We start from the raw sequence: 13,800 nt of genomic DNA, 5'->3' as shown, positions 1-13,800 counted from the left end.
AAGTGAAGTTATCCGCAAGTTTCACAAAACGAAACTTGGCTCCAAGCCAATCAGCGCGATATGCTTCAAAGTCATCACTGAGTTTCTTAATCTCAGTCTGAGTAGTGACAAGTTCTTCAGTTGTCATAGAGACAACGTTTTTCTTCAGATAGCGCTCTTTCTTGTACTGTGCTTTCTTGATCTGCCTGGCCTTCTCAAATTTCCACTTTTCTTCTTAATGAAGTGGGTCAGCATGTGACTCTGGCTAGGAGTCAGCTTGAAGTCAGGCAAGGGAGTGTTGGGGTCCTTGTGCCAATCATCAATGTAGTCGAGGATCAGCTTGGGATCCAAAAGCAGTGGCACCTCTGATCCTTTGGCTCTAGCGGCCCTGACTTGCCTGTCTCTGATGATTTCTGCAAGTTCATCATCATCAGCTTCATCTTCATCAGACGGCACTTGGAAAGCGACTTGCTTCTTTTGAGGACTTGGGCGTGGACCTCGTCCAGCAGTGTCTTTTGTTTTCAGCAGTGAGGGGCCAGCTGAGGAACTTGGTGCAGCTGAGGAACTAGCTGAGACACGTGAGGCAATGGAGATGCCGACAGTCCTTTGGCACGAAGCGAGATGCACAGGTGCTGAGGATTTGGTCGGAACAGCTGAAGGCTTTGGCGGAGGAGCTGAGGACTTTGGAGGAATAGGAGTAGCATGAGGAATTGGCCGTGAGGGCTTTGATGATTCTGGCCGTGAGGGCATTGCTAAGGGAGCACTTGGCTTGCGTGCAGGCTTCTTTGACATAGGCTTCTTTGGCTTGACATCAAGGACCTCAGCAGAGGCAGCAGCAGAGTCTTCATTGAGTTTTCTCACTGCTTCTTTGGCTTGCTTAGCCAACTTGCCTTGGCGCTTGGCCCTTTCATCAGGATAGTCCTCACCGCGCTTGAGGCTGGTGGGATCAGCAATTTGGCCAGGTGCCAGTGGTGCTCTTGGGCATGGAGGATTGAGTGCGAATTTCTTCATATACTTAGGAGTGACATATCTGTACTCCCTCCATTCTCTTGCCCATCTCCTCTCTATCTTCTGAATGCGCACTTTGCGCTCATTCTTGGTTTCCTTAGTAGGTGTGCAGTACCCAGCATATATGTCATCAGGGATTTCAAACACTGTATTTACCTCAGGCCTCTTTCCTCCCTTCTGTGGCCTTTTACCATTAGCCATTTTCTTCAGTTGAGGAATTTGAACAATCGAATTCTCTGAAGAAGTATGTAACTTTTCTTCGAGGAACGCTGCAAATGAGTTAAGTTGATGAGAACCTAGTGATTCAGCAGCTGACATGTGTACCTGTGAACAGAGTATAGTTGCGAGGAATTTGGAGAGGTCATATGCGTTCTTAGGAGGTTTTTCAAAATGAACAAGTTTGAGGAATTTGACCAGATGAGTCTTGAAGATTTTCACTAAGCATTCTTTGTCTTAGGTTCCAGAGTTGTATAGATCGAAGATCCACACAATTGAGGAATCTTGAAGAAAAATGATGCTTAGAGAAACGAATCAAGGACAAATGACTTTGTGAGGTGTTCAGTGTGTGAAGATATGAAGAAAAACACTTTTAAAGATTTTGTAGATAATCATTCGAATCAACGAGGGTAGTAAAAGTAACTTTTATTTACCCTGGATGAAGAACACGATGAACTGGAGTGAGGAGATATGAAGTTCGTCTGTGCAGATCTTCCACGCCCTAACTTGGCGGAGGAAGACGGCTACGGCGGCGGCGGAGTGAAGATGTCCGCGGTCGGCGCGAGGATGTCGGCGACGAGGTCGAGGCAGTGAAGCTCTTCCTCACCGGCGGCAATGAAGTAGCGGCGGCGCTAGGGTTTGAGAAGCTTGAGCTGGAGAGAGAGTTCGAGCGGAGTAAAAGAAGTGAGGAAGGGAAGGAGGGGTATTTATAGCCACGGTGAAAAACTGCTCGCCCGAAGAAATTGGACGAACGTGCCCTAACCCTTCTGATTCGCATGACATGTGTCACCCACGTAGTGAGAGGTGGAGATCGTGTTAGATTGTGGGTGAGTGGATAAGTGTATCGTGGGATGCGGAATGGTTTGAGCGGCAAAACCGAAAATTTCAATAAGATAGGTTTTAAAGTTCCGTTCGCAATTTCTTCAGTTGACAAGGACACAGTGAAGATTTTGAACGAGTTTTAAATAGAACGCACATGAAAAATTTGTGAACAGATTGGGTTGAGTATATCATAGAAGGGAAGGGTCCGATCACATTCACTTAGCAGAAAACCAACTTGAAGAAATAGCAATAAGTGAATGTTGTAGAGGACATAAACTCATATATATATATATATATATATATATATAGCCAATGAAGAAAAACGACGGAACCAGTGAAGACTATGCAAAGTTGAAGATTATGAATAATTTGAGGAATTTCAACTTTTGGTGGTGGCGTGTCCCACTGTATAAGAATGATGATTTCAGATACCGCGTACAATTATCGTAGGGTTCTAACAATCAAATTCTTCGTTAATTTCTTCACACTAAGAGTGTTATTCTTCATTGAATGAAGAAAAACGTTTCTTCATGTGTTGCACATCTAAGTCATCAATTTTGCATAAGTGTTAGGATGAGTGTCCTTTTCAAAGAACATTCGAAGATTCTAGGATATTTAGCTCACACTGCAACTTGCTAAATCTCTTCTCATCCAAGGGCTTTGTGAAGATATCGGCTAGCTGTTCTTGTCTTCACATGCTCAATAGAAATGTCGCCCTTCAACACATGATCACGAAGAAAATGATGACGAATCTGAATGTGCTTTGTCTTCGATTGCTGAACTGGGTTGTGAGCAATCTTGATGGCACTCTCATTGTCACAGAAGAGAGGCACATTCTTCATGTTGACGTCGTAGTCCTTGAGAGTTTGCTTCATCCATAGCAATTGGGCACAGCAAGAACCAGCGGCAATGTACTCAGCTTCAGCAGTAGATAGTGATACGCAGTTCTGTTTCTTCGAGGACCAACAGACCAAAGATCGTCCAAGGAAATGACATGTACTAGATGTTGACTTGCGATCCACACGATCACCATCATAGTCAGAGTCAGAATATCCAACAAGATCAAAAGCCGAGCCCTTGGGGTACCATAATCCAAGTGTTGGTGTGTGAGCTAGATATCGAAGAATATGCTTCACAGCCTTATGGTGTGATTCCTTCGGCGCAGCTTGAAATCGGGCACACATGCAAACACTAAGCATTATATCTGGCCTAGATGCACATAAGTATAATAAGGAAACTATCATGGAGCGGTATACCTTATGATCGAAGTCAATACCATTTTCATCAGTGCACAGATGGCCATTTGTGGGCATAGGAATTTTGACGCCTTTGCAATCTTGCATGCCGAATTTCCTCAGTACATCCTTGAGGTATTTCTCCTGAGATATGAATATGCCATTGTGTTGTTGACGAATTTGAAGACCTAGAAGAATTTCAACTCTCCCATCCTAGACATTTGATATTCTTCACTCATCATATAGGCAAATTCATCACTATAATGTTGGTCAGTACAGCCAAAGATAATATCATCAACATATACTTGGCACACAAACAATTCACCATCATAAGATTTAGTGAAAAGAGTAGGGTCGAGTGAACCGGGTTTGGAGCCTTTCTTCATGAAGAGTTCCTTCAAAGTATCACACCAAGCCCGTGGGGCCTGCTTGAGGCCATAGAGGGCCTTGTTGCGTCTGAAGACTTTGTCAGGATTCTTTGGATCTTCAAAACCTAGGGGTTGAGCAACATATACTTCTTCCTCATGCTTACCATTGAGGAATGCACTTTTCACATCCATTTGATATAGAGTGATATCATGATGGTTAGCATAAGCAAGTAATATGTGAATAGCCTCAAGTCTAGCAACAGGTGCAAAAGTTTCATCGAAATCAATTCCTTCAACCTATGTGTAGCCTTGAGCTACAAGCCGTGCCTTATTCCTCACCACAAGGCCATTTTCATCTTGCTTGTTGCGGTAGATCCACTTTGTGCCGATGATATTGTGCTTCCAAGGATCTGGATGTTTGACCAGTTCCCAGACATTGTTAAGCTCGAACAGATGTAATTCCTCTTGCATGGCCTGAATCCACTCAGGCTCCAGAAATGCTTCATCTACCTTAGTGGGCTCTGTAATAGAGACAAAAGCATACTGCCCACAAAAGTTAGACAAATGTGAAGCTTTTGAGCGTGTGAGAGGACCTGGCGCTTTGATGTCATTGATGATCTTTTCAACTTGCACTTCTTTTGCAATGCGAGGATGAGCTGGTTGTCGTTGAAGAATTTGATCAGCGTTTTCTTCAGCACCATTTTCTTCAGGTGCATTAGCTCGACGTTCTTCATGTTATGGAATGAATTCTTCAGCAGATTCTTCAGTAGGAATGACATCCTCAGTAGCCTTGAACTTGATAGTTTCCTCAGGTGCTGGTTCATCTATCACTGTAGGTAGGCGCTCTCTTTGCGAGCCATTAGTTTCATCGAACCGCACATCTACAGTTTCAACAACTTTGTGAAGAACGTTGTTGAAGATTCTGTAGGTGTGCGAGTCCTTTCCGTAACCAAGCATAAAACCTTCATGTGCTTTCGGTGCAAATTTTGAGTTGTGATGAGGATCTCTAATCCAACATTTAGCACTGAAAACTTTGAAATAACTTACATTGGGTTTCTTATCAGTGAGGAGTTCATAGGCAGTCTTTTTGAAGAATTTGTGAATATATACTCTATTGATGATGTGGCACGCAGTATCAATTGCCTCAGTCCAGAAACGACGAGGCATTTTGTATTCATCAAGCATAGTGTGAGCCATCTCAGCAAGAGTCCTGTTCTTGCGCTCCACGACGCCGTTCTGCTGAGGAGTGTAAGGAGCAGATAACTCATGAGTGATACCAAGTTCATCAAGATAGTCATCGAGACCAGAATTCTTGAACTCAGTGCCATTGTCAGTTCTGATGTGCTTGATCTTCACGCCAAAGTTGGTTGAAGCCCTCGAGGAAAATTGTTTGAAGACTTCCTGCACTTCATGTTTGTAAGTAACAAGGTGTACCCATGTGTAACGAGAATAATCATCAACAATAACGAAGCCATATTGAGATGCTTCATTTGAGATAGCAGAATAATGATTAGGACCAAAGAGATCCATGTGAAGCAATTCAAATGGGCGAGTGGTGGTCATGATAGTCTTCGCTGGATGCTTGGCCTTGGTCATCTTCCCAGCTTCATAGGCTTCGCATAGGTGATCCTTGAGGAATTTGACATTCTCGATGCCAATGACATGCTTCTTCTTCGCAAGCGTGTGCAAATTCCTCATGCCTGCATGACCAAGTTGTCGATGCCAGAGCCAGCCTTCTGAAGCTTTTGCAAGTAAGCACACGGCTGGTTGTGGTCCTGTAGATAAATCAACAATATACAGGTCTCCTCTCCTAAAGCCTTTGAAGACTTTGGAATTGTCAGCTTCCATAACCACAGCATAACGGTACTTGCTAAAGACAACAACCATATCAAGATCACAAAGCATTGAGACAGACATAAGGTTGTGTCCTAAGGACTCAACAAGCATGACTTTGTCCATGTGTCGATCCTTTGTAATCGCAACCTTACCTAGACCCAATACCTGACTTTTGCTTTTGTCAGCAAAGATGATATGCTTCAGATGCGACGGAGATAAAGGAGCATCCATCAATAGATTCTTGTCACCAGTCATGTGGTTTGTACATCCACTATTGAGGACCCACTCAGTTGCTTTGGGTTGATCATCCTGCAGATGAATTAGTGCAGCTTACAAACTCATATACTTCATCAGTGAAGAATATGACATCAATTCATCAGATCAATTTCATCAAGTAAAAGAACTGATAAAGCAATACGAGGACGTGAGAAATGAAAGTTCATTTCTTCATGATTAGCCTGCATCCTATCAGGCATGCTCAGGTCTCCAGCAAATTCTTCAGACGATTACATGCGTTTGGAGACCTGACCCTGCAGAAGAGATTAGTTCTTTTTCTTCACCACCCACATCTGAAGGGGTGGCAAAGAGTTCATCATTCTGCGAGCTCCATACGAGAAGGATGGCATAGAAGCCAATCCATTTCATTTCACATAAGATGGGTTAGAGTAAGCATATGAGTAAGCAGAGAAATTCTTCGAGGACTTATGGACATAATGATTTGAAGAATAATGCACATATCCATAATCCTTAGATCTTCCCTGCGAAATAGACGGGTTAGCATGATGATGTTCATATGAGGACTTTGATCCATATGAGGAATTTGGTCCGTATGAGGAATTTGATCTGGGGTTCCTATTCTTCACAGGTGGCGTCATGATGACATTCACCTGAAGATTTTCAAGGCATCTTTTGGGAACCCAGATTTTCTTCATCGGGAAGCCGTTCCTGCAGTTAGTGCCAACATATCTAGCAAATACTTCACCATTCTGATTTTTGAATAGCTTATAGTTGGAGTCAATTGACTCATCATCAGAATGAGGAGATTCACATGCAAAACCAGATAAGTTACATGGATCAACTGGAGGTCCCTTTGCAGCAACCCATGTAGTTTTGGGGTACTGCTCAGGCTTCCAATATGTACCATCAGCATTGAGTTTCCTCCCAAAGGCGATACCCTCTTTCCTAGGGTTCCTGTTGAGCATCTGCTTTTTAAGCACATCACAAAGAGCCTGATGCCCTTTGAGGCTTTTGTACATGCCTGTCGTGTACAATTCCTTCAGCCCTGCATTGTCAGTGATACTAGCAATGTCCTCAGATGAGGAATTAGTGATAGCAGAGGCATGTGAAGAATTTGAAACATTAGCAGCATTTGAACATTTAGGTGAAGAATTAGCAGATTCATGTTCAATGCACTTCAAGCATTGAGGAACAAATTCTTCCTGAGATGCGCTGATTTGTTGAGCAAGTAATGAATCACGCTCCTTCTGAAGATCTTCATAACTCACTCTTAGCTTCTCAAGGTCTTGCTTTCTTTGAAGAAATTCATAAGAAAGCTTCTCATGATCTGATAAGAGAGTGTTATGATGACTTTGAAGTTTGTCAAGCTTGGACTGAAGTCTATGAAGATTTTCAGTCAAAGTTTCAGTGCGATCCATTTCTTCACCCAACATATCATCACTTTTATTTAGCATGTTTTGAACCTTTTCTAAAGCCCTTTGTTGTTTTATAGCAATCTTAGCAAGTTTAGAATAGCTGGGCTTAAGGTTTTCATTAGATTCATTCTCACTTGATTCAAAGGAGGTATATTTGAGTACCTTGGCACCCTTTGCCATGAAGCAATAGGTGGGAGTGTCGTCATCATCGCCTTCATCAGCCTTGTTGGTGAGGGCATTTTCTTCAGTGTTGAAGATAGACTTGCTGACGAATGCAGTAGCGAGAGCTAGGCTCGCCACTCCGGATTCAGACTCCTCAGATGACTCCTCTTCCTCATTTTCTTCAGATTCAGCCACAGTGTCCATTTCCTTGCCAATGAATGCCCTGGCCTTATTGGAGCTGCTCTTCTTGTGATATGAAGGCTTTGAGGATTTTGATGATGAGGATTTTGTGGATTTCTTCTTTTTCTTTGCATCATCAGAACTGTAATCCTTGTATTTCTTCTTCTTTGATTCCTTTTCCTGCTGAGGACAATCTTGAATGAAATGTCCATGTTTCTTGCACTTGTGACAGAGCCTCTTCTTGTAGTCACTTGATGAGGAATCATTGCTCCTTGAGGATCTTCCAAGGCGACCACGTCTTGAGAACTTTTGGAACTTCTTCACGAGCAGAGCTAGATCATGGCTTAGTTCTTCAGGATCACCAAGGCTGCTACCAGAGTCTTCATCTTTGGACTCAGATACTGCCTTGGCCTTCAGTGCACGTGTTTTGCCATAGCTTAAACCATAGAGATCTCTCTTTTTAGCATGTTGGAACTCATGAGTATTTAGCCTCTCGAGAATATCAGCGGGATCAAGTGACTTGTAATCATCACGTTCTTGTATCATCAATGCCAGAGTGTCAAATGAGGAATCAAGCGATCTCAGCAATTTCTTCACCACCTCATGGTCGGTGATGTCAGTGGCACCAAGTGCTTGAAGCTCATTTGAGATGTCAGTGAGGCGATCAAAGGTTTGTTGAACATTTTCATTTTCGAGTCTTTTGAAGCGGTTGAAGAGATTGCGAAGAACATCAACTCGAGAGTCACGTTGAGTTGAGACTCCTTCATTCACTTTGGACAACCTATCCCAGATAAGCTTCGCTGTTTCCAAAGCACTCACTCTGCCATACTGTCCTTTGCCCAGATGGCCACATATGATATTCTTTGCTTGAGAGTCAAGTTGCTTGAGTCTCTTCACATCGGCAGCATTCAGAGAAGGTGTGACTAAGGGAACACCATTTTCCACAACATACCAGAGATCATTATCAATTGCTTCAAGATGCATTCACATCTTATTCTTCCAGTAGGGGTAGTCCGTCCCATCGAAAGTAGGACACCCAGCAGAGACCTTGATCATACCTGCGGTCGACATAACTAAAACTCCAGGCAGTTAAACCAAAATCACAAAGAACAAGGGAGTACCTTGCTCTGATACCAATTGAAAGTGCGTTATATCGACTAGAGGGGGGTGAATAGGCGATTTTTATGAAATTCTTCACTGAGGAATTTGCCGGTGAGGAAATTCCTTAGCGAAGAACTACTAGCAGCGGAACAAGTACTCAAAGGTAAACATAACAGAATACAAGCATAGTCATCATGATGAAATGAAGACAGACACAGAGTACAGGAAGCGTAATCACAGGATAACACGGGATGAAGACAAACAGACTGAAGAAATTGAACTGTGGAAATTGAGAAAGTCTTCATTCAAAGTCTTCAAACACAGATATGAACAAACACACAACACAGTTATGAGGAAATGAAAGAGTTGAGGAAATAGAACTAGTAAGCTCGGTGAAGACAATGATTTGGTAGACCAGTTCCAACTGCTGTCTCAGTTGTACGTCTGGTTGGAGTGGCTGAGTATTTAAACTCGAGGACACACAGTCCCGGACACCCAGTCAAGGACACTTAGTCCAAGACACCCAGTCCTCACCGTATTCTCCTTGAACTAAGGTCACACAGACCTCGTCCAATCACTCGTGGTAAGTCTTCAGGCGACTTCCAAACCTTCACAAACTTGGTCACTCGGCAATCCACAATTCCTCTTGGATGCTCTAGACCATGACGCCTAACCGTCTGGAAGAAGCACAGTCTTCAAAGGTAACAAGCGTCGGATCCACTCAGGATCAATCTCTTCAGTGATGCTCAATCACTTGGGGTTTGTAGGTGTTTGGGTTTTTGGTTTTTGGTTTTTCCTCACTTGATGATTTTCGCTCAAAGTCCTCGGAGGATGGGTTGCTCTCAAATGACAAGTGTCAGTTTATCTCGGAGCAGCCAACTAGCTAGTGGTTGTAGGGGGCGGCTATTTATAGCCTAGGGAGCAGCCCGACATGATAAGACATAAATGCCCTTCAATGATATGACCGTTAGGTGGATAGATATTTTGGGACAGCTGGCGCATAGCACAGCAACGGTCGGAATTTTGAGTAGCAAAATCCTCAGGGATATCATGTTCCTCACTGTGTAGGCAATCCGCACTGGCGAATTCCTAACTCCTTAGTCAAGACAAATTCCTTAGAGACCAGAAGAACTTCGTCTCTGTCACTGAAGAAATTGACTGAACTGTATGAGATTTCCAATGGCTTCACTCGAAGGGATTGGTAGGTGTAGGATTTTGAGTAGACCATCACATGGAAATTTTTCCTTAGTATTTCCTCGACCCCCTTTAATAGTACGGTGTTTCCTATGACTCAAGAAAGAGAAAAACGAAACTATGAACACGAAAGTTGTAGCAACCAGACCTCAAACAGTCTGATCTCTGTGCTCCGGTGTCATCCCTGGACCAGTAATGCTGACACCACATAGTACTCGGAGGATTTATAGCAGATTAGCAATCACACACTTATTACATCGAGTGTCTCAAAAGAGAACTTAATACAATAAATATGGCTTAAGGCCATCTAATAACGATAACAGCGGAAGGCTTGGAAGATAAGTGAGTCCATCAACTCCAACGGCATCACTGAGTATAGAACCATGACCTAAAAACTCCTTAATCGTCGTCTGAAAAGTCTACAACATTAACGTTGCAGCCCGAACGGGTCAGCACATGGAATATGCTGGCAATGTAACACATAGAGAGTAATGAATGAAACAGCTATACTATATGCATATTTGGCTGGTGGAAAGCTCTATGGTTATAGTTTTGCGTAAAGCCAATTTTTCCCTACTTCAAAGGAATAAATTTTATTTAACTATCAGGGTAGTTGTTAAACATTGAGAATGGTTGACAGCATTCTCAATCCCAATTAAGCATCATCATTAAGCATAACCCAACAAAATTAATTTAGAGTAACATGTTGAGATTCACACGATAATCCAGGTACTAGATACTCAAGATGTCCATAACCGGGGACACGGCTAATCATGATTAGTTTATTACACTCTGCAGAGGTTTGCGCACTTTTCCCCACAAGACTCGATCGCCTCCATTTGGTTTCTCGCACTACAAGGTGTTTGAGAAATGGATGACCGAGACATAGTCTTTTAGAAGCGCTAGCACCTTATGATCGGGTAGACCGTACCACCTACATTCCCTACATCTGCTAGTCTACCACTGTAAGAGTTCGCACTACTTAGTTTACTATGCTAGAGCCCATAATAGCTTGTGGTTGCACACGGAAGTTTCTAGTATGAATAGTCTCATGATCCCTTTGAGCCTGGGTGGCGGTCCAAAAGAAAACATGCAAGTCCTGGAAAATCCAGGTGCCTCAATCCACCCAGATGTGTGTTTAAGTTGCCACCTTAGAACCATTAATTAATAAAACTCACATCTATCATGGATATCAATCACCCAATCCACGTCTACTAGCATAGCATGGCATAATAAGCAAACATAGAAGTAACTCCCAAAGGTTTGATAATAAACACGTAATAGGTACTACCTCAACTACTTTCCATCCCAAAATTTATTTAGATCCTAATCATGCAATGTGAGAGGATTGATCTAATGCAATAAAACTGGGTAGTAGGAGGTATGATCAAAGTGTTACTTGCCATGCTGATGATCCGGGAAACCTAGCGATTCGAAGTAACAAGCGGCGCACTCCGGGTATTCTATCGCAGACAAACAAACAAGCATCCAATAAGTACTCATCTAATGCACAGGTAAAACTCAAATAAGATATCTAACCAGAAGGTTCAACTTAAGAACTTCAATTGGCAAAAAGAATCAAATCGAATGAAGCAACGAAAGTCAAACGGTGAAAGAGAACAACTTCGTTCTACTAATCTGGATCTAAGGCAAATTTTACAGTACCAAAATCTTGTTTAGGTTGGTTAAATGGATAGAGGGTTTCGAGACGAAACTCTAGGCGCTTGAATCGCCTGATTCCGATAAACGAGCGAAAAGTTATAGTAAAAAGAAAATCGGATCAGGAATCGCGATCAGAAAAATCGCGGATTTAATCCGAGAAAAAGAAAAACGACGAACGATCGCTAGATCGAACGAACGGACGAACGGGCACTATTTAAATAAACCGGAAAAACTGATCTATTTCAAAAAACCGAAACTAAAAAAAAACGACGGAAAAACCGAATGGTTTTTCTAAAGAAAATAAAAAAATCGGCACGGATTTTGAGGTGGGGCGAACCTCGGGCGGCGGGATCGACGGCGGTGGCGTCCGGCGGGCGGCGGCGGCAGCGCTGGTGGCGGCGCTGGTGGCGGCGGCGGTGGGCGGCGGCGCTGGTGGCGGCGCTAGGGTTAGGGTTCGGCCTGGGGTGGGCCGGCTTATAAAGGGCGAGTCGGGCTGGAGTCCGGATAGGACACGACCCGTAGGTCGGTTTGTTTTTTTTAAATAATTACGCATGGAAGAAAAATAAAAAGAAAAACTGAACGGACTCCAAAAATTCCGAAATAAATTTTCACGGGCTTCTAAAATCAATCCGCACAAGGTGAACATTTATTTGGGACCTAAATGCAATTTTGAACAACGCACATTTTTCGTAAATTCAAATAAAACACCGAAAAACTCCGAAATAAAATCTTATTTGATTTTTTTATTAAATCCTCAATATTTCTTTATTTTGGGAAAGTCATTTTATTCCCTCTCTCATATTTTTGTAATAGAAATAATTGATGATAAAATAAATAAAATCAAATGATCCTATTCTCAAAATTTGAGAAAACTCAAATATGAAAATAGCGAAATCCCCAACTCTCTCCGTGGGTCATTGAGTTGCATAGAATTTCTAGGATCAACCAAATGCAAAAATAAAATATGATATGCATAGATGACCTAATGTATAACATTCCAAATTGGAAATTTGGGATGTTACAAACCTACCCCCCTTAAGATGAATCTCGCCCTCGAGATTCGGGTTGGCTAGAAAATAGGTGAGGGTGGTCCTTGAGCAAATATTTCTCTCACTCCCTGGTGGCTTCATCCTCTGTGTGGTGGCTCCACTGAACTTTGCAAAACTTGATAACCTTGCTGCGAGTAACTCGACTGGCAAACTCAAGGATCTTAACTGGTTTCTCCCCGTAGGTCAAATCGTTATCCAACTGAATAGTTTCCAACGGCACTGTATCTCTCAACGGTATGTCAGCCATCTCCGCGTGACATTTCTTTAACTAAGAAACGTGGAACACATCATGAACTCATGACAATCCTTCGGTCAATTCCAACTTATAGGACACTTCTTCCATACGCTCCAAAACTCGATATGGTCCTACAAATCGTGGCGTTAACTTCCCTTTAACTCCAAAATGCTTTGTTCCCCGAAGTGGAGATACTCGAAGATAAGCTCTATCTCCGACTTCGTAAACTGTCTCCTTGCATTTAGAATCTGCATAACTTTTCTGTCTGGACTGGGCTACCTTGAGCCTATCGCGAATCAACTTCATCTTCTGTTCAGACTCTTTAATCAAGTCAGGTCCAAACAACTGGCGGTCTCCAACTTCGTCCCACAATAACGGTGTCCTGCACCTCCTTCCGTACAATGCTTCGAAAGGGGCCATCTTTAAACTGGTTTGGTAACTGTTGTTGTTAGAGAACTCTGCATATGGCAAATTATCGTCCCAACTAGATCCATAATCTAGCGCATAAGCTCTCAGCATATCCTCCAATACTCTCTCGGTCTGTCCATCTGTCTGTGGATGAAAAGCTGTACTGAATTCTAGCCTGGTACCCAAAGTTTCGTGCAACTGCTTCCAGAACTTTGAGGTAAACTGGGTTCCTCTATCTGATACGATACTCCTTGGAATTCCATGCAGACATACGATCCTGGTCATGTATATCTTTGCCAACTTAGCACTGGTGTAAGTGGTCTTTACTGGGATGAAATGAGTTACTTTCGTCAATCGATCGACTACAACCCAAATCGAGTCATAGCCTGAACGAGTCCTGGGTAATCCCGTGATAAAATCCATGCCTATCTTATCCCACTTCCATTCGGGTATCGGCAATGGTTGTAACAATCCTGCTGGCTTCTGATGCTCTGCCTTTACTCTCTAACACACATCACAAACTGCTACATACTCCGCAATATCCTTCTTCATTCCGGTCCACCAGAAAATATCCTTCAAATCCAAATACATCTTGGTATTTCCTGGGTGAATCGACTATGGTGAGTCATGTGCCTCTTGCAGAATCAACTTCCTAATCTCCGGGTCATTGGGCATGTAAACGCGGTCTTCAAA

This window comes from Triticum urartu, chromosome 2, assembly GCF_003073215.2.
Source record: "Triticum urartu cultivar G1812 chromosome 2, Tu2.1, whole genome shotgun sequence".
Classification (NCBI taxonomy): domain Eukaryota; kingdom Viridiplantae; phylum Streptophyta; class Magnoliopsida; order Poales; family Poaceae; genus Triticum; species Triticum urartu.
Note: the sequence above shows the minus strand (reverse complement) of the source record.